The following is a 21,572-nucleotide window of genomic DNA, read 5'->3' as shown; positions in this document are numbered from 1 at the left end:
CCTTCACCAAGAGGACAAAAACAAAGCTGTTACTGTTTTTAATTATATGCATGGCCATATCAGAATTGGTCTTACCCAGGGACATGAGGTGAAGTGAGAGTTCAGCGTCTTCATTTTTCTCAGCTTGTCATATTGGTCAAAGATCTCACGAAACAGAACCTTGGTAAGTACCATATTATCCCTTTATAGCTCAATCAATTATCTCTAGTAGTGAGAGATGCAAGCTTTACTTTTGTAACATCTTCTAAATGACACAGAGGATAGGTCATAAAATTAGGATTGTTTTTACTATATGCTGTGTAGCAGATCATCAAAAAATAATCTGATATCACAGAATGACTCATAGATTGATTGGCTCATGAATAGTTGAGTCTAAGACCTCATGAAAAGATTGAGGCTTTAATGTTTTGAGATTTCTCATGGCTGACATTCAATTTTATCCTATATACAAAAGACCTCCTCATTCAGCTACTTGAGTTTTTATAAAATAACAATTTTTGTTTGTTGTATGAAGCAATGATGTGGACTCATACTGTTTCTTGATATACAAAATTATTAATGACCTTCCTAAAACAAAAGATCTATAAAAATAGATAAATTAGTTTGAAAATCCTCATTATGTCCCCATTCCACAGTTTCTGACTTTGTCGTTCCTCAGCTTGATGGACTTCTTTTGGTTTTTTTGAACATTATAGAATGCCCAAAATGAATAATAACCAAACAAATTACTACTAATATCCTCATCCTTATTGAAGATACTTCCTCAATATTACCTTTGTAATCAAGAAAGAGAACCAACTTTTTTTATACTTCCTGCCAGCCATTTGCTTCTTCCATTATCCCCAAAAGTAACATGGATACTAAATCAAATACAGGAGATCACCTTTTCTTTTTACAGAAATCTATTATATGATAATTATCTTATAATAATTTAAATATATACAAACAACAAAAAGTATGAGAGACCTTCCTCTTAGCTTCAATATTGCCACAGATTGCTGAAAAATAAACAGAAAAACAAATTATTTGTTCCTCTGTATCAAAACAAAGCAGTCAACGATAACTGACATGTTTATCAGTAACAAGTAGAAAAATTCAAGAAGACATGGATATAATAGCTTGGAAAAGGGAAGGAGATCTCTGGTTTGACTTGTGCTTTGTTTTGAAGATTGGATCTTAAAAAGTAAGACAAACTCTTAGTTATATCCCTTCTGTTCCTACTGTACTCATTTTTTTTCACTAGGAATACAGACTTACTTGTGAATGAGAAAATTCACTTCTCTTAAAGATGAAAACTGATGTCAAGTAAAGTAGAACTACTAATTAAGTCACTTTTTCTACCACAAAATCAAAATGTTCTCAATTCAATAGGATGACATTTTTCTGAAAGGAAAAGAGATTTGCTCTGTTGTGATTGGTTCATTGAAATTATAAAGTCCAATTTGCATGTCACCACTTATAAACTACAATTTCCAATACTATTTGTCCATCTTCAGCCAAAAATTACATAGATAATATTTGTGTTTTCATTTGACTTGCTTAAACTTCACAACAAAATTATTTGTTTACCACAAAATTGTTGTTGAGAACAATTTTGTTTACAACAAATTCTATTTTACTATGAAAACTGTCTGAAAGAAATCCTAAACATCTCTAAAACCTGAAACCAATCAATTGCATTCCCCTTCTGAGGAGCAAGGGAGGCAGGTGCAAAAACACAATAATCTGAAAAAATTGAGAACTCATTTCCAGGTGTCTCTGCTGGCCATTGGGGAAGTTAACCTGACTTTCTCCATTTCTAATAATTCATTTGAGGTAAGCAATAGCATTAATGTTCATAATCATTATAAAAAGAGCAGTGGCGGGGTGGGGGGAGTGTAGTTGTGGAGATGGGAGGGCAGGGATCGTAAGGGAAAAACAAAGGAGGAGGCAACAACGCTTGATAAGAAATGTACTCATTGCCTTGCCCATGTAATTGTAACCCCTCTGTGCCATATTTTCACAATAAAAAGCTTATTAATAAAATAATAATAAACAGTAAAAAATATTATCAGGCCATAAAAAAGAGCAGTAAATTGTCATCTGAGATTTGGGGAAACAATCATTTCACAGGAGAACACAATATTTTACACCACTTATGCCTTTCAATGGCATGGATGAATTGAAATTTGAATTCCAAATCAATCTATCATCAAAGCTACTGTTCACTTTAGCAGAGCCTCCCTCCTATGTATCTACCACCAACAATAAATGAATCCTGACAGAGTTTTCCTATATTTCTATCTCTTCCATTACCTAATATCTGGGTGTCGAAATCATAAGCTGAACATATTCTTGTCGAGGCATTCAGGTTCTTGCAGGAAAATGAATCCTAATATACATGTACATGATGGTGCTCAATGACTAAAATCCCTTGATATCTGTGCCACTGAACTGAACCTTCAAGGAAAACCCAAGGGGATGTTTCAGAGCTGTAGAGCTTCATTGCTTGTCTTAATATCAAGGTAACTTTTAAGTGGGTCTTTCTTCATTAACTTCTTATGAACCTAAACAAATAAACAGTTTCTTAAACATGCATCCAGACATAATCACACCTGTGGCTATGCATGTAGCATATAATCATGTTATGAAGGACAAGTCAGAAAATTTATTATTATTTCAGATTTTTTCTTTTCATTCATATGAATGAAGGGAGTTTTATTGCAGTTTTTTGGTAAAGGTGATATACACAGGGTTACAGTTTCATGAGTACATTTCCTTTTGAACAGTATCACCTCCTCTCTCAATCCCAGGTTTTCCCCTTCCAGAACCCCCAACTACCCAAGTTGTGCAGTTAATTTCCAACATACTATATTTCTAAGTGCATGAAATATAATTTAATCAGATTCACTACATTAATCTGTCTTATATCTCTTTTCCTTTTGCCACAATTTACAAAACAACTTTAATGTGTTTTATGATATGGTCATATGTGCATTTAGTGTACTTCATTCTTACGTACTCCATCAAGCTCTCTTTGGCCACTGCCACAACACTAGTTCAGTCTGTAATAGCTTTTTTTGGGGGGGTGGGGGTCTGGTCATGGGGCCTGAACTCTGGGCCTGGGCGCTGTCCCTCAGCTCTTCAGCTCAAGGCTAGCACTCTACCACTTGAGCCACAGAGCCACTTCCGGCTTTTTTTTTCCTTTTTGCTTATGTGGTGCTGAGGAATCGAACCCAGGGCCTCATGCATGCAAGGCAAGCACTATACCACTGAGCCACCTTCCCAGCCTCCAGTTTGTAATAGTTTAGGGTGATTGGTTAGGTCTAGATTTTGTTAATGTGAACAAAACATGTGATATATGTTTGCTGATTCTGGTTTATTTTACTTAACATGATGACTTCCTGTCTGCAAATGACATAATTTCTCTCTTTTGTTTATGAACAATTCTTCATGATATATATGTATACACACACAATTCTTTTTGTTTTGGGTTTTTTGTGTGTGTGCTGGTCAGGGATATTGAACTTAGGGCCTGGGTACTGTCCCTGAGCTCTTTTGCTCTAGACCAGTGCTCTAACACTTTGAGCCACAGCACCACTTCTGGTTTTAGGAGGTTAACTGGAGATAAGAGTCTCACAAACTTTCCTGCCTGAGCTGGTTTTGAACCTTGATCCTCAGATCTCAGCCTTATAAGTATCTAGGATTACAAGTGTGAGTCTCCAATGCCTACCTATCCTAAAATTCTTTACCTATACAAATGTTGGTAGACTTAGCTAGTTCCAGATCCTAACTATTATAATCATGCTGTAACAAACACAGGTGTGTAGGCATCTCTAGCCTATGATGACAGGTCTATACCCATAATTGCTATAGCAGGAGTATGTAGTAACTGAAGTTTTACTTTTTAGAGCATTCTCCATAATGGTTTTCATAGTGGTGACACGTCCATCACCACAAACAGTGTGTAAAGGGTTCTTTTCCTCCTCATTTTCACTGGCATTTGTTGTTTGTTGTCATGATGGTAGCTATTCTGACTGTTGTGATATGAATCTCAACCAAGGGGTTTTTCAAGCCCTTGTGTATTTTTTAAATCAAGGTCAATTGGTTTTACCAAGGCACTTCATTTCAACAAGTCCCATTTATGTATACAATGCTACATGTTCATAACTACCTCTCTGCCATCTCCCTCTTTCCACATGAGTCTCATCAAGTTTGCTATGTAAATACTGTGATCTGATTTGTAATTCACTTATGGCTCAGGATGTTTTGCATTTAATTCATGCATATTGGTCATTATAACATATGCAAACTATTGAGTTCATTTGCCCATGAGTTAGTTGGCCTGATTTTGATGTTTGATTTTTTTAAGCTCTTCTTATATGCTGGATAATAGTCCTTTGTGAAATGAATAGTTTACAAAGATTTTCTACCATTTTTAGGCGTTTCTCTTTTTTTTTAAATAGGGGTCAGTAATTTATTTAAAGTACTACAATTAGATAATGACAAGATCAGGACTCAAACCCAAAAAAGTTTGACTGTACGTGTTCCAGATTACTGAGCAATATGGGGCTAATCATGAGTATCCAAGCATTAAAAAGTTGAATCACATAATTAAAAATATAAAAGGCATTTCCCAGAAAATAGCAAGTGTTATTCTGAGCAGAGAATGCACTGTCAGGACACTAAAGCCAACCTGGACCCTTAATATTCACTGTAAAGAGCGTTTCCTAACCACATTTCTTAGCATTGGAAGGCATATATAATTTGCCTTAGTTGACTCAGTAATTCAACAGCATGGTTGAGTTAAAACTAGGTCTTTTGATTCAGTGGTTAGTATTCTCTTCATTATTTAATTCTTTATCTCCCTGTCCATTTTCTTCTACTATTCCCTGAATTTCCTTTCAGGAAACCACTGGGAGTTTTGATTCCTGTTGCAATTCACTGTGTGAGTTGCTCATCCTTGCCTGGATAGACTCTATATTACCTTTACTTTTCCCATAAACCCTCCAAGTTATCCTGCATTCCCTGGCCAACTAAAGGTAAGTATCTTCTAGGCTGAGGCATTTCTTCACTGATAGTTTTCTTTGATGCAGTGGTCCTTTTAATTTGATGCAGCTCCACTTGTTATGCTTTCACAGTTGTTCTGTGGAATATTCTGTGAAGGTCAAGTCCATTTGACCTATGGAGTAGTTTAACTGTAGTTCTATTTTGTTGAAATTTTAAATTTTGAGTGACTTATCTGTGATATTGCAGTAACCACCATTATCTCACGTGCACCTGTCATTTCTAGCAGTGTTTATGTTTTGAAAATAATGCCTCAAAGCTCAGTGCATATATATATGAGAATTATGGCCCTTTGTTTATTTTATAAAATCTAAAGTTTAATACTTATTCCTTTCCTTTTTTTTGACATGGAGCTTGCACTCAGAGCCTAGGTGATGATGTCCCTGAGCTCTTTGGCTCATGGCTAATGCGCTACCACTTTGAGCCACAGCGCCACCTCCAGCTTCTGGTAGTTCATTGGACATGAACTACTGGCTTTCCACTGCAATCTTTTTTTTTTTTTTTTTTTTTTTTTTGTGAAAATACCGTACAGAGGAGTTACAATTACATGAGCAAGATAATGAGTACATTTCTTATCAAGCATTGTTGCCTCCTCTTTGTTTACCCTTCCCCTCCCTTCCCATCTTCCCCCCACCTCTCCCAGCCGATCCTCCCCCCTCCACCAAAGTTGTGAAGTTCGTTTTTCGACATAATGACTTATACATCTCATTGTTGCAACAGATCCACCTGTATCCCTATTTAAACAATTTGTTTTTGTCCTTCCCCTCCACAAATTTTACGAACATCAAATACAGTGAAAGCAGGGGTTATACCGTGGGGGAGGGACATACAAAGCAACATAGAAATCATCTTCTAAATATGTTAGAAACAATTGCATGAAAGAAAAAAAACCACTTGAATTCTTATCTTGGGGTTCATTCCCCTAACATCACCTTATCTGAACTTTTCTGCTTGACTCAGACATATACTAGTTATTGCAAATAAAGGAAACCATGGGACTTTTGTTTCTTTGGGCCTGGCTTACTTCACTTAATATAATTTTTTCCAAGTCTTTCCATTTCCTAACAAATGGGGCAATGTCATTCTTTACGATGGAGGCATAGAATTCCATTGTGTATATATACCACATTTTCTTGATCCATTCATCTACTGAGGGACATCTGGGTTGGTTATATATCTTAGCTATGGTAATTAAGGCTGCAATAAACATAGTTGTGCTGGTAGCTTTAGTATGGTCTTGTTTGTGATCATTTGGGTAAATGAACGCCCAAAAGTGGGATTGCTGGGTTATAGGGGAGCTCTATGTGGAGTCTTCTGAGAAACCTCCATACTGCTTTCCAAAGTGATTGAACAAGTTTATGCTCCCACCAACAATGTAGTAAGGTTCCCTTCTGTCCATATCCCCTCAAGCATCTGTAGAATTGAAAACCCAGAAATGAACCTAAAGACCTATAGCCATCTAATCTTCGATAAGGGAGCTAAAAAAGTAGAATGGAAGAAAGACAGCTTCTTCAGTAAATGGTGCTGGCAAAATTGCTTAACCATTTGTAGAAAACAAAAGCTAGATCCTTATATATCACCCTGCACCAGAATCAACTCCAAATGGATCAAAGACCTCCAAGTCAAAGCAGACACTCTGAAAACATTACAGGATGGAATAGGAGAAACACTAGGTCACCTTGGCACAGGCCGAAATTTTCTTAATAGAGACCCGGAAACACAAAAATCAAAGAAAGGTTGGACAAATGGGATTGCATGAAATTGCAGAGCTTCTGCATGGCAAATGACATAGCTAGCAAGATCAATAGAAAGCCCACGGATTGGGAGAAGATCTTCACTAGCCATACAACAGACAAGGGTCTCATATCTAAAATATACTTGGAACTCAAAAAATTAAATCCCCCAACAACAAATCTTCAAAGAAACAACTGCCCAATAAATGAGTGGGCTAAAGACTTCTCTACAGAGGAAATAAGAATGGCCAATAGACCCATGAAGAGATGCTCAACCTCTCTAGCCATAAAAGAAATGCAAATGAAAACATTGAGATACCACCTCACCCCAATTAGAATGGCTATAATCAAGAACTCTAATCCACTGCAATCTTCAGATGTCAGCTTCCTGAGTTAGCTCAGCCAACAGCACCAGGATTTCCCTTGTTGTTCATCTGCACTTTACGATTCAGTTCTCTTGCCTTTCAATGTGATTAGCCTCACAAACTTACGTAGCATAAAATCAATTGTTAAATTCCATAATGTCTATATCTACATATATATATATATATATATATATATATATATATATATATATATCCTGGATGGCCAGCAGACTCCTGGATGGCCAGCAGACTCCACCCTCCTCTCAGCAAAGTCTCCACCCAGTACCTGCGTTACCTAGGCAACTGGCACACCTGGAAGAGGTCACATCTGCATCCGCTGAGGTCACATCTGGATTCGATGTGGCCACACCTTTCCCTTCTCCCAGGGCCACACACCCTCTTTCCAGCGATGTGGAGTGCTGACATGGCCTGGTGCCAGCCAGAATGATGAATAAACCTACCCCTTACCTGGATACCACCTGTGTGGTGTGGTTCTTACTCGCCCACCTCTCCTTAAAAACCTAACAGATGCTATGTATCATTCTGATATACATTTGAATAACACGATTTAACAAAATGAAATTATACTGTTTTTCATTATTATAAATTGAGCTACTTCATGAAATACTCTGAATTTTCAAGATTGAATCAAAGGGCATAGTATATCAATTATTTAACAATTTTCTTTTTCTGTATAATGTATAATTTTTTGCAGAACTAGAGGACATCTTTATTCTATTTTTGTTACTGTTAACATGCCATAAAATTAATCATTTTAACAATATAAAATTTAGCTAATCAAGTTCAGTGCTCAGATGTGCAGAACACATATTACTACTGTGTAATCCCAGAATATTTTAAAAATACACCTATGAGGATACTATATAACCAACACATTGTTGCCTCCATTCTTGGCAACAAAAAATTCTATTTCTATTTCTGTAGACGTATGTATTATAGATATTTATATGAATAGATTTATCTTATTTATTGATTTTTGGTATGGCTACTACATCTAATTTGATGTTTTCAAAGTTCTGAGTGTTCATGATATACTGATACTTTTATTCATTCGTGTTTTGAGATGTTATTCTGTTTTTCTCTACCTTTTTAATATACAATAACTCAATTTATTATTTGAAAATTTAGCATTCCTTTAACTCCCTGATTAGAACTTTCAAAAACTGAATGGTTTTTGAAAAACCATCTGCTATGCTATAGCATAGCAGATACATGTGCACAGTGAAATCATTACCATTATAAGGTATCATTAGCATTATAAGGTATATCACTAATCATCTCACAGTTAACATTTCAGTTTACTAATAATCCTTCTTATACATAAGTATCATTATATTTACCAATTAAGTACCAATTAAGGATATATAGGTCAGTTCTATAGTTCAAGAAACAGGACAACAAAAAATTATAGCAAAATTAGAGGATGAAATGACATGTTATTTTTTAAATTTTAAATTATCTTTAATAATTGCAGAAAGAGCTTTTCGTTCAACAATACCACTAATGTACACAACACATCTTGATCTTCCTTTTCTTTTTTGGAGGGGGGGAGTCCAGTTGTGGGGCCTGAACTCTGGGCCTGGGAGCTTTCCCTCAGCTCTTCAGTTCAAGGCTAGGGCTCTACCATTTGAGCCACAGCGCCACTTCCAGCTTTTTTCTTTTTGCTCATGTGGTGCTGAGGAATCGAACCCAGGGCCTCAGGCATGCAAGGCAAGCGCTCTACCACTGAGCCACCTTCCCAATCCCAGTATCTCCATTTTCATCATTCTCCCTGCTCTACATATGAGGTTTTTCTCCTCTGATTACTCTAATTTCCAGATATACAACAGTTGAAATCATACTTAACAAAGTAATTTTTATTCAAGTAGCATAGTGACTACTATTTCCTGCTAAATATTGATTATTTACATGGCTTTTTACACAGCATGTTCAAATGCTGTGCTTATTAAAAATATATGGAATTTAATAGAGCAAATATTAAAGCTAAAGATATAATTTCTAACCATCAGATGTCTTTGATATAATTTTTGAAGGCTAGAATTATATTTAAGACAATACTCTCAATTTTACATGTACATGGAAGGAACTATACATTCCAAAAATGTCTATTCAAAACAATAAGAAACTTCAGACTATGGACATTAGGTAACATAGTGAAAGACATATAATAAGCATCTTTTCCTGGATTGCATAAAAATATAGTATTATAAGGTTATTCTCTGTGATCAAGATTAGTCAATATTGACAAATTTGAAAATGTATCTCTATTTTTAGTCATGAAGATTCTCTTGCCCATATTCTCTACAGGTTACTGATAGCCAGCCACATTGTACTTATGCATATTTTTTTGACTTTTCATCATGTATAGTCATTTAAGAATGTTAAGAAGTAGATAGACAGTAAACAATTAGAATAGTTTCTCTACATTAGCTTTTGTTTTTAAGTAACATATTCAGTCTTGGATATAGTTTTGGTTTTTGATGCAGCTCAGACCAGACAATAATGCAATAATGAATAGAACAGAACTGAACCAAATAAACTTGAAAAAATATCTACTGGTATAATTATTTTTACAAACACCTACTAAAAATATCAATATTATATAAAGAAGACATTTTCTTGATATTACATTTGATCATATTTACATAAGAATAACAGTGTGTGAATTAAGACTATAAATTCCTAATAGGATAATACTTGGCTTTTTAAAGCATGGTTCACAAATCTAAGAGATCCAGCCATTTCTTGTTCACTTTATTAACTTTATCCCCTTTTTGCCCAAATTATGACAGATTAAAATCTGACAAATGTAGCTTTCTGGAAGTAGCAAAGTAATATAGGATGGACAGTAAGTACAAAGAGCTGTTTATGATCTATTTTTACTGAGTGTACACTGTTTTTAAATTTAAAAACATTATCTTTAAGTAGTAGTACAAAGGGTTTATTCAACACGTCCGTTTCTGGGTACAATGCTTCTTGATGAATATTGTCTGTTTCATCATTCTCCACTATCTCTTGCAACCCCACCCATTTCCTTCATTTATTTTTCATCCAGTTAAAAGTTTCAGTACTAAAAATATAACAACAAACTTACACAGTAGGCAATATTGATGTAGACCTCTTCATAACCTAAAATTTTCTTTGTCAAATTAATTAAAGCAAATTAATAAAGGTGTTTATTTAGAGAAGTAATATATGCTACATTTTAATCTTATTTGTTTGTTTGTTTGTTTAGATGGTCTTAGGGCTTGAACTCAAGGGTTAGGTGCTGTCCCTGAGATTTTTATGGCCAAAGTTAGTTTTCTGCTGCTTGAGCCACAGCTCCATTTCTAGCTTTTTAAGTTCTTGAATGGAGATAATAGTCTCAAAGACTTTACCACCCAAGATGACTTCAAACTACAAACCTCAGATCTCAGCCTCTTGAGTGGCTAGGGTTACAGACAAGACCTACTGGTGCCTGGAGAATTATTTATTTGTAATAATGTATTTGCTATCAATGTTTTAGTGTTGTAAGTCAATTGTGGAAGTCAAAAATTGGTCCAAACTTATGTGTTAGCTCAGAATTTAAAAAGCCACAACAAGACTGTAAATGAGAAGATCTCATTGAGTGGATTTGTGGAGAATAGTGATCTGTTCTCTGCTTCCTTGTAGATACTCTTAATTACTATCCTGCATAGGTCTTTTGTGCACTCTTTATTACTTCTGAAATGAATCTGTGTGTTTGTGGGGAGAGACAGAGAGAAAGAGAGAGAGAGAGAGAGACAGACAGACAGACAGACAGACAGACAGACTATAGGATAACGAGCAAGCTACCAGCATTCTTAGGCTGGAATATTTAGACGATTCCAGCCTAACAGGGCTAACAGGGCTAATGGACATCTGCTATTTATATATGTGAGTTGGATTCACTCCACCACCTTTAAGTATGTCTCAGTTTTTTATTTGTCAGACATAGTGTATGTATAAGCATTCATAATAGTTGTTAAATTTCTTCTAATAGTAAGCTTGCATATATCATAAAAGGATTCTTAACATACTTAGGATGGGTGACAACTCAAAGGTATCAAGTTTTTCTTCCCTGGTTTGTCCTGAAGAATGACAGATTCGATACTTCAAAAGTCAACTACTTTGAGAAGCAGCAAAATAATGTAGGGTGGGCATTTTGAAAAGAATGCATTTTCAAAACTTTATTTTTGCCAGACTTAGGGCTTGAACTCAGAGCCTGAGCACTGTCCCTGAGCTGCTTCTGCTCAAGGTTAGTGTTCTACCACAGCTCCACGTCCAGCTTTTTGGTGGTTAATTGGAGATAAGACTCTCATGGACATACCTGCCTGCGCTGGCTTTGAATCATGATCCTCAGATCTCAGCCCCCTGAGAAGCTAGGATTACAGGGGTGAGCACCAGTGCCCCACCATGAGTAATATTTTATATCTTAAATACTGTATATTTTCAAACTTGTTAACTAAAATGGAAGCTGATATCATGTAATGGAGATCATCTATTCTAGATGTCAAAACAATGAGCTGAAGGTAATCTGCCCATATTTTCAGAATGTTGGTCAAAAAACATCATATCCTACTATATCTGTGTATGCATGATCCTCAAACCCTAAATCCCCTGATGTCTGTACCATTAAACTGAGTCTTTAATGGAAAAGTTCAAGGGGAGGGACACTTCTGAACTTTAAAATTGGAAGGCTGGTGTGAAAATCAATAGAACCAATAAAGGAGGAGTAAAAAGAATGGGAGCTTTCTTTCTTTTTTTTTTATTGTGAAAATACTGTACAGAAGAGTTACAATGACATGGGCAAGGTAATGAGTACATTTCTTATCAAGCATTGTTGCCTGTTGCCTCCTCCTTTGTTTCCCCTTCCTATCCCTTCCCATCAAAGTGGGAGCTTTCTAATGCATGTATTGACACCCAACTTGTTTGTAGCCATATATGTAAATGAGTAGAAACAGGAGAGTATGGGTAAAAAAATTCATGATATTAATGATTATTTATTGATTATTTACTATTAACATTATTTCAGAGTGGTTTCTTCTTTAAGCTCATGGGACACAAAGTTAAAGCATTTATATAAAGAATGCTCACATGTACTTGTATCTATGACTTCAGATGTCTATTTGGTGTTTTTTAGACAAGAAATAGGGCATACTTAATTTTTTTCAAAGATCAATAGAAAAATATTGAAACATAACAACTAGGCATATGGCAGATTTAAATCTGGATATATCTGTTTTTACAGTCTATCTGAACAATTTCAATGAGTTATTGCTCCTCTCCAAGACAGCCTAGTGACTATGAAAAGAGCATTAGATATTCTATTTAATTATTATTCTAAATAATTTTTCAAGAAATTTATTTTCTGATAAAGTAGACGAGAATATTATTGCATCATAGACAAACACAAAAATGCTAGGATATTTTATGCAAAAAATTGTCAGTAATAATTAGATACCACAGCTTTGAAATTGTAATATTGATGTGGAAAATGCAATAATGAGGTAAAACTTTCATATCTTTTTTTAGAAAAACTCCTGTATGTTTCATTAATTGGAAAGTAAAAGTAAGTTTGGAGAGAGAACTATATTAATTCTATAGTGTAGAGGTAATTTGTGATTATCTTAAAACAAATTCTATATACTTTTCTGAAAAAAATACATTTAGATTATACTATTTTAAAACAAAATTTCTGGACTGAGGACATGGTTCAAGTGGCAGAGTGGTCAACTATCATGTATAAAGCATTGAGTTCAATCACCAGCACTGCAAAATGAAGAAATACAACAAAAATGATCACAAACAGTACTCAATGCTAAACACAGAGGCTTAAACCTGTATTTCCAGGTTCTCAAGATGTAGAGATAGGAATGATCAAAGCTCCATACCAGCCCAGGCAAAAAGTTAGTGAGAACTCTCCATTCTCAAACAAAAGAACTCATCATACTGGGGTGTACTTTTCATCTTAGCTCTTCCATAGGTTATAGGTAGGAGGATCATGGCCTGCTGCTGGCCCCATGCCAAAAGCAAGACAATATCTGGTGGGGTGGGGGTGGGGGATCCTGAACAACAACCACAACCAAAAAAAGCCTAAATACAAAAATGGATTGGAGGCATGGCTCAAGTAGAAGAGGACTTGCCAAGCATTTACCTAGCAAGTAGGAAATTTAGAGTTCAGACACCATTCCCTCCCCATTCCATTATTTTCAAATGCCATTGTATATGGACTCATAGAATGACTACTCTGTATAAAGCTTAAATAAAAACACATTATATCTACATGCTTCTCTATCCATTTTCCTATTCCTTTATTTACAGCAAACAGTACACCTAAGATAGAAGCAGAGAACAATTTTTTATCTCATAGCTAAAAATCACATGATATATTTCATCCTTTTAACAAAAAAAATATACAGTTACTTTCGCTACTCTCAGAATATAGTATAGCTATCACTACCACCTAATTCCAAACTATTTCAGAGGAAAACCTAAAAGAAAGCTCTGTAGAATTTCCTCAATCTCTGTCTACTGCTTCCATCCTCTTTAATATACAACTTGATTTCTGCTTCCAGGGATATATATATATATATATATATATATATATATATATATATATATATATATAGGATATTCCTAATATTGAAATTATCTTGTTTTCTTTACTTACTTTAATGTTTTCAAAGTTTTCGTGTGTTTCCACATGTATCAATAGTGCATTACTATTGCTTCTGGAGATTTACTCTTTACTTTTACGTCTCCAAAGAAAAATTAAATTTCAGTTTTAGAAGACAAAAACATTCCTTTAACTCATTACAAAAAACTAGAATTTTCTAAAAATTAATTTTACGGTGCATATGGAAATTTGCCAAACATGATATTTGGAGTCCATACAGAGCACAAAAGAATTACCACAATGGTAATTTATTATCTCAGCTACATTTTTGAGTGAATTCTAACCTCTTTTATAGATAAAGATCATTCATCCATCCAGCAGCTTAAGGATCCATAAGTTGTTTTTACTGTTTTAGTAACAGTGGCACTGTACACATTCACGGACAAGATGTGTGCTAACCCATGTTCAACTGAGTGCATTACAACTGTGTTTAATTTACAAGTCATGGCCATCTCTATTTGTACTGTTTCCATCCCACTGTGAATATAGTGGAATTACAATGCGCGTGCTCACACGCGCACGTACACACACACACACACACACACACACACACACACACACACACTCCTTCCTGCATCACTTGATTTCCTTTTGTCTTAAAAAGTATTGCTAAATTAGGATTTGTAGTGAAATGCCATGATGTTGGCTCGATTTTTCTTAATAATCAATATCTTCAGTTACTTTTTGGTCATAAAATCTTAGGGAAATGTATATTAAAATTATTTGCTCAGTAAAAAAATGTGACAATAAAGTGAATAAAAATAAAAAATAAAACTAGTACTCTCTCCCTAAATATAGTGAGTATAATAAGACAACTCTGTAAGTAAGACTTTTTTTTTTTAATGTTATGAGTTAATACTAGGAAATAAACTTGAAAGACTTTAAAAAATAAAACTATGTATTGGCAAAAGTCTCTTGTCTGAATGTGTGTCTAACAATGTCTGGAAGTTCTAGTCATAGCATGAAAGAATAAAATGTGCTTTCTGGGTGACTTTCTCTTGCATTTCTTAATACAAGTTGCACTGTGATAAAATTCTTTGTGATGAAGATTTTTACTTGACACCAGGGATTCAAACATCAGTTCTTTGAACATTTCATCTATTGATGATAGTTCCCTAAGAAAAAACTGAAAATTTGCAATAATGTTTCTACTTTCACCATTGGAAATCACTGGAAAATGTAATTGGAAAAACAAGTGGAGAACATTAAAAATGTAGTTTCTCCATGTTAATTCCCTCCTTGGTGTCCAGCCGAAGCACCTTGGATAAGTCCTGCCTGAGCTCTTTATTCTTAAGTACATACACCATGGGATCAAGAGCCGGGGGGATGACATTAGGTAGCACATTGAGCAGAACTGGGATGGAGGGAACTGTCATTTTTCTACTATGAGTACTGGACATGACAATGATGACCATATAGAAGAAAAATACTAGGATGAGGTGAGAAGTGCACTATTTAAAGCCTTGGTTCCAGCTTCTATGGAGTTCAGCTTCAGCACAGACTTAAGGATGAGAACATAGGATAAAATGATCAAACCCAGGTCACTTCCCATGACTGCCTGTGCCAGAAATAGCTGGTTGATACTGTTGATTCTTCTGTCATCCCAAGATAGGCTGGTGACACCAAGGTTAGTACAAAAACAGTGGTTAATATGATTCCTGAAGCTGTAAGGTCTCTGTGCAGCCAACACAGGCATGGACACAGGGGCCAGAACATTTCTGAAGGTCATGAACACAGTTGCTTTAATCACAAAGGACGAGTCAGTAATGATTGCTAGATATCTAAGTGGTCGGCAAATAGCTACATATCTGTCGACAGCCATGCAGAGAAAGATACCTGACTCCATGGCCATAAAGCAATGGATGCCATGCATCTGAGCAAAGCACTCAGAGAACCTAATGGACTTAGTGTTGAACCAGAAGATGGCTAAGATCTTAGGCATGATGGTAGTGGCCAGTCCCACGTCCACCACTGTCAGGATGGCAGGTGCAGGGCTGCCTGTTGGTTGATGCTGATCACAGTACGGGTGTTGGCAATGAAATCCAAGAGGTAGAGCAGAGCCAGAGGCAGGGAGAGCCAGTGCTGCCAGCCGTGAATGCCTGGGAATCCCAACAGGATGTCAGACACCTGGAACTTAGAGCTGTTGGAGTCACAGAAATTGGAACATCTTTCTCTGAGACAAAAAAAAAAGCTTAATATGACTAGTCTTTATTGTCACAGTGACAATGTCTAATACAAACTTACCTACGATCTTCATATAAAGTGGCGATTCAACCTCTTCATTATTCTCATCTTGTTATCACATTTATCATTTTCTTATGGGAGAGATTTTCTTATCCAGTAGCTGGAATATCCTATTTGTTAACTCAGTAAATTATTCATAACATTCCATCAAGCAGGACATTTTTCCCATCATCTCCTACCTGAAGAAGAAGATATTAGAGAAAATTAGGACTTATTTGTGACCTTCTGTATCACTGAATCAGATGAAAAATTATCTTGTATCATAGTCCAATGGTTGTTTTTATGTTTTAAATTATTTTTAAACAGATGAAAGATAGAAGAAAAATATATTTCAAGAATCTAAGATTGGAGCTGGAAAGGTGGCTCAGTGGTAGAGTGCTTGCTTTGCACACATGAGGCCCTGGGTTCGATTCCTCAGCACCACATAAGCAGAAAAAGCTGGAAGTGGCGCTGTGGCTCAAGTAGTAGAACGCTAGCCTTGAGCTGAAGAGCTGAGGACAGGACCAGTCCCAGAGTTCAGGCCCCACAACCAAACAAAAAACAAAAAACAAAAAACTAAGGTTCTATTAGACTATTTCTTCTGTATTATTATAGTCATTCATTCGCTATTAATTATCATATAGAAAGATGGTGAATATTTCATTTTCATCTTTGTCTTGACTTTTCCTTCCTTTTTTAAGAATAATTTTTACTGTAAAGCTGATATAGAGAAGTTTACAGTTATATAAGTCAGGTAATAAGTACATTTCTTTTTGAACAATGTCATCCCTCTCTCCAATTATTGTTTGACATTCTAGTGAGATGGATGCTTTAGAGACCCAATGTTTAGAATCAGTTGAAATTTGTCTGTAAGAGACTTCATTTATTGGAACTTAGATGTGTGTGTGTGTGAGAGAGAGAGAGAGAGAGAGAACTCTTTCCAGTTGTATTTTCTTGAAAAAAAACTATAAACTCAAGTACATACATAATATAGTTAATGAAATGTATGTATGTTACAACAGTACTATAAAAATAAGCTAGAATTTTCAATACAGTTTTAAGGCTTAAGGCCTTGACAAATTGGGAAAGTGCTATACTTACAGAAACAATAGCACAAAACATTCATGTAAAATTAAATGTTTTATTACAAAGCAAATATAGTTAGGCAAAGAAAAGAAAAAATCCCATCTTTTCTCATTTTCTTAACAACCACCCTTTTATCCCCCAGTGTAACCAAGATCTTAAGCAATAACATGATAGGTCAACTCTATCTCTTTATACATGTCTTTTACTATAAAAAATGTTTAAATATCTAAAAATGAATAAAATAGTATAGAGATATACTTCTTAGCTTCAAAATTGTCACAAATCACTTTAAAATAGGATTATTCCTTATTCAACTCTTAATAGATACTCATGTTCACCTCTTTACTATATATCTGTACATCAGGAACAAGTAGGGAAATTTGAGAACCTATAAATTAAGAATAAGATTAAGGTGATAGCTTATGCCTATAATCCTAGCTACTCAGGACACTAAAATCTCAGGATCATGGTCTGAGGAAGAAAATCCATGAGACCCTTATCTCCAATCAACCACTAAGAAAAATGAAGCTAAAACTACAGCTGAAACTCAAATGGTAGAGGACTAGCCTTGAGACAAAAAGCTAAGGGATAGTTCCTAAGCCCTGAGTTCAAGCCCCAGTAACAGGGGAAAAAAAAATAAGAATTAAGTCTGAAATTATTTCTACTGTATTTGAGAGCTTGTTGAATGTGAAAATCATCTACTATTTATATCTCTTATTTCCTTTGTAATTACAATTTTAATTATTAATATTTGCTCTATTCTTACATGGGAAGCTTGATCTCATTTTCAATATATTTTCTCAGAGATTGAGAGTGATTTACTTATTTATTTATTTATTGTCAGTCATGAGGCTTGAACTCTGGGCCTGGGTGCTGTACTTTAGCTCTTCAGCTCAAAGCTAGTGCTCTACCACTTGAGCCACTGTGCCACTTCCAGTTTTCTGGTAGTTAATTGGAGATAAGAGTTCACAGACTTTCCTGCCCAGGCTGGTTTTGAACCATGATCCTCAGATCTCAGCTTCCTGAAGTAAGGATTACAGGCATGAGCCACCGCAGACTGATTTTTTAAGCAGTATATCAGTAACTTTAGATTAAACTCGACTTTTCCAACACAACTTAAAAATGTTTTTTGTTGCTTTGTATGTCCCTCCCCCATAGTATAACCCATTTTCACTATATTTGATGTTGGTATAATTTGGATAGGGGAGGGAAAAAACATATTGTTTAAATAGGGATACAGGTGGACCCATTGCAACAAAGAGACGTGTAAGACATTTGAAAAATGAACTTTACAACTTCGGTGGGGAAGGCAATGGGAGGGCAGGGATGGGAAGGAGAAACAAAGGAGGAGGCAACAGACAGACAACAATGCTTGATCAGAAATGTACTCATTACCTTGCTTGTGTAATTGTAACCCCTCTGTACGGTATTTTCACAATAAAAAAACTTATTGATAAAAATAAATAAATAAATAAATGCTTTTGATACCATATGTCTTTCTTTGTCTGCAGGAAGAAAAATGGACTTATATACTATTCTCTTAGTAAGTAGATACAAAGAAGTATTGATTTGTTTAGAAGTATTAATTTTAAACATGAATTTCACCACTTAGAAAGTACAACTTTGAAAGCATCTATAGTCTACCCTCACCTCCAAATCCATAACCTATTTGTTTTCTCATTTAACCATCTTCAGACTTTCCAACCAATGTTTTCCCCATGATATGACAGTAGGTTTAACCAATTTATTTTCCATAAGGTGAGTGAAACAGAATCATAACTAGGTCTCTGCAGAAATGAAGAAAACTCACTAGTTTTTGCTTCTGGAGGACAAGAGGAGCCTAAGTAAGAAGAAATAGTATTGTGTCCATCACCAGCATCTTTTCTTCATTTCTTTTTGGCCTGAGTGATTCAGACCTGACTTCTGCCATTTCTGGATGTCTGTTTAATTTAGGGAAAACATAAGATTCATACTCACCATGAAAAGCTGCACTGAAAATTCAAATCTGAAAATTGTAGAATTAAACATTTACCGAGACAAAAGAAAACTTTTCCAACACTGTCCTCAAACTAGATGGATGAAATCAAGACGATTTCTGAGCATATAACAACCAATTATTATACTCAAAGCTGTATTAACCAAGTTTCTGTCCTATGTATTTACAACTATTAACAAAAGGATTTATTGTAACTGGCTCACCTTTTGCATCTTTCTGAATGCCAAAACAGAGGTGTTGAAAACAACACTGGTCCAGATGTTAAGAGTTTTGGTTAAAACTATTCAATAGTATGTATACATGCTTGTCCCTCAAAGCCAATATCCCTTGCTAGCAGTAAAATTATCCTGAGTCTGTAAGAAAAAATAGTCTTCTCTATCCCAAAGGATATGAAAAGATATGAGAGACACAGACAATGCTGGGAGAACAAGATAATTTGTGGGATGAGGAAATCTAGTGGGAGCTTCCATCCTAATTGCCTCTGTGACAAGATATCAGCAAATAAGTAGTCTCATTTGCAGATGTGTGCATGTGTTTGTGTGTACACATGTGCACACATGGATTGGGTGAAATGAGAAGACACACATGTTATTTTTACTAAAAATTACGATTTTTATAGTTTCAGTCATTTCTTTCTGTTTCAGACCTAAGCACTTAAATAGAAACCATTTCAGTCATTCATATACATAAATTCATGGGTTGTTTAATTTGTTTATATTTTGTTGTCTCTATCATGCCATTGAGTAATGCGCATTCTGCCAGTTAGGCTAGCAAATGTGAAGGAAGACCACCAAAAGATTGGGTCTCTGGTTTTCACAAAATTAATTTTTAATTGGGACTGATAGTAAACATTATCTCAGTGCAGTGATTCATCAAAAGTACAGGCTTATTAATGCATGCACAACTCAATTTGATGTAATTACACATTCAGTGATTAAGATAGTAATGATTATAGTAAATATGGTGATAATTAAACACAATAAATGATTCTAATTTTGTATTCCTTTAAACTGGTTCCACAGGGCTCAGTGGTAGAGTGCTTGCCTTGCATGCATGAGACCCTTGGTTCGATTCCTCAGCACCACATACACAGAAAAAGCTGGAAGTGGTGCTGTGGGTCAAGTGGTGGAGCACTAGCCTTGAACCGAAGAGCTGAGGGACAGTGCCCAGGCCCAGAGTTCAGGCCCCATAACTAACAAAAATAAATTAAAAAAATAAAAAATAAACTGGTTCCACAATCATACACAGATTACATATTAACTATAAAAATTAAAATAGAGTAAAATGAAGTTTTTACAAGATACTAAATAAATTCTACAATGTAGAGGTGCCTTCTGATCCCTTCTTTGTTTTCAGGCCTACAAAATTGAGTTTTATTGGAAATATTAAATACAATCTTTAAAATGTTATAAATGTTATTATTCTCCAGTCAATGGCAAGTACTGTTACCACTACTGTTAAGTAGCTATAACAGAAAGATGTACCAAGTGTCATTTCTGTTCCTCTAACAGTAATATAGATGCAACATGGAGATAGATGAACTTGGGCTTTGTGATGCAAAGCAGGATTATTAAAAAATATGAGCAACATAATTAAAAACAATTAATCCCTGAGCTGAGCTTTAATCTGAAATCATTCCTGCACACAGTTCTATGAGTAAAAATGAATTTGGATGCTTCTCACTGACTCTGGCTTCACATGGAAAAGACTGAGCTTAAGTGACTGGTTCAGAGACCATTACTTGTGGGACAGGGGTAGTGACCAGAAGAGTCAAAAATATATCTATCATCAGAAAAACTTTTTTACAAATCATTAAATTGAAAAAATAAGAGAATGAAAAAAGAAAATCACCTTTCAAGTGGATGGATTTTCTAGATGAATTGAATAAATACTATCTTATAAATCAGAGCTATAAGATTAATTTTACTCACTACAGAGATAAAAGGAAGAAAATGCTCTATCAAGATCACTTTTGGGGAAAAATTAAAAAGATTAGTATAGTGCTATTTAAGTTAATGTGTCTGGTTGTTTCATCTCTGGATACTGATGTTTCTCCACAAAACATATCATTAAGCTGAGGAAATTAACTTATATTGTTTGATAAGGAAAGAACATTATTAAAGTAGTAACATTAATGCAGAAATATTATTGTCTGTGAAGTATATCAAAGGTATTGCTTTGTGTCTGCTCTCCACAAATAAACATGGTGTTTTCTCACTAGATCGCCTTTAAGGTTAATTTTCTGCTCTTCACATGAACGTGAGGTCTTCTGACTGGGTATTGATCTATAAGTGGGTGAAACACAACCCAATGAAGTGTTACTAGAAATGAACCAAGAACAGCTGTTGTCTTCTGAGAACCCAGGTTAGGACCAGTAAGCAATAAGAGGACATTTTGGTAAGGAATGATTTATATTTACCTTTCAT

General features: G+C 35.2%; 1 pseudogene; it reads right to left on the bottom strand.

Annotated features, from left to right (window-relative positions):
- Window positions 1–15,046: 15,046 nt before the first annotated feature.
- Window positions 15,047–21,572, bottom strand: LOC138836599 (putative olfactory receptor 56B2; annotated as a pseudogene).

This window comes from Dipodomys merriami, unplaced genomic scaffold, assembly GCF_024711535.1.
Source record: "Dipodomys merriami isolate MVZ:Mamm:240054 unplaced genomic scaffold, mDipMer1.0.p SCAF_25, whole genome shotgun sequence".
Lineage (NCBI taxonomy): Eukaryota > Metazoa > Chordata > Mammalia > Rodentia > Heteromyidae > Dipodomys > Dipodomys merriami.
Note: the sequence above shows the minus strand (reverse complement) of the source record. Positions and strands in the feature narration are given on the sequence as shown.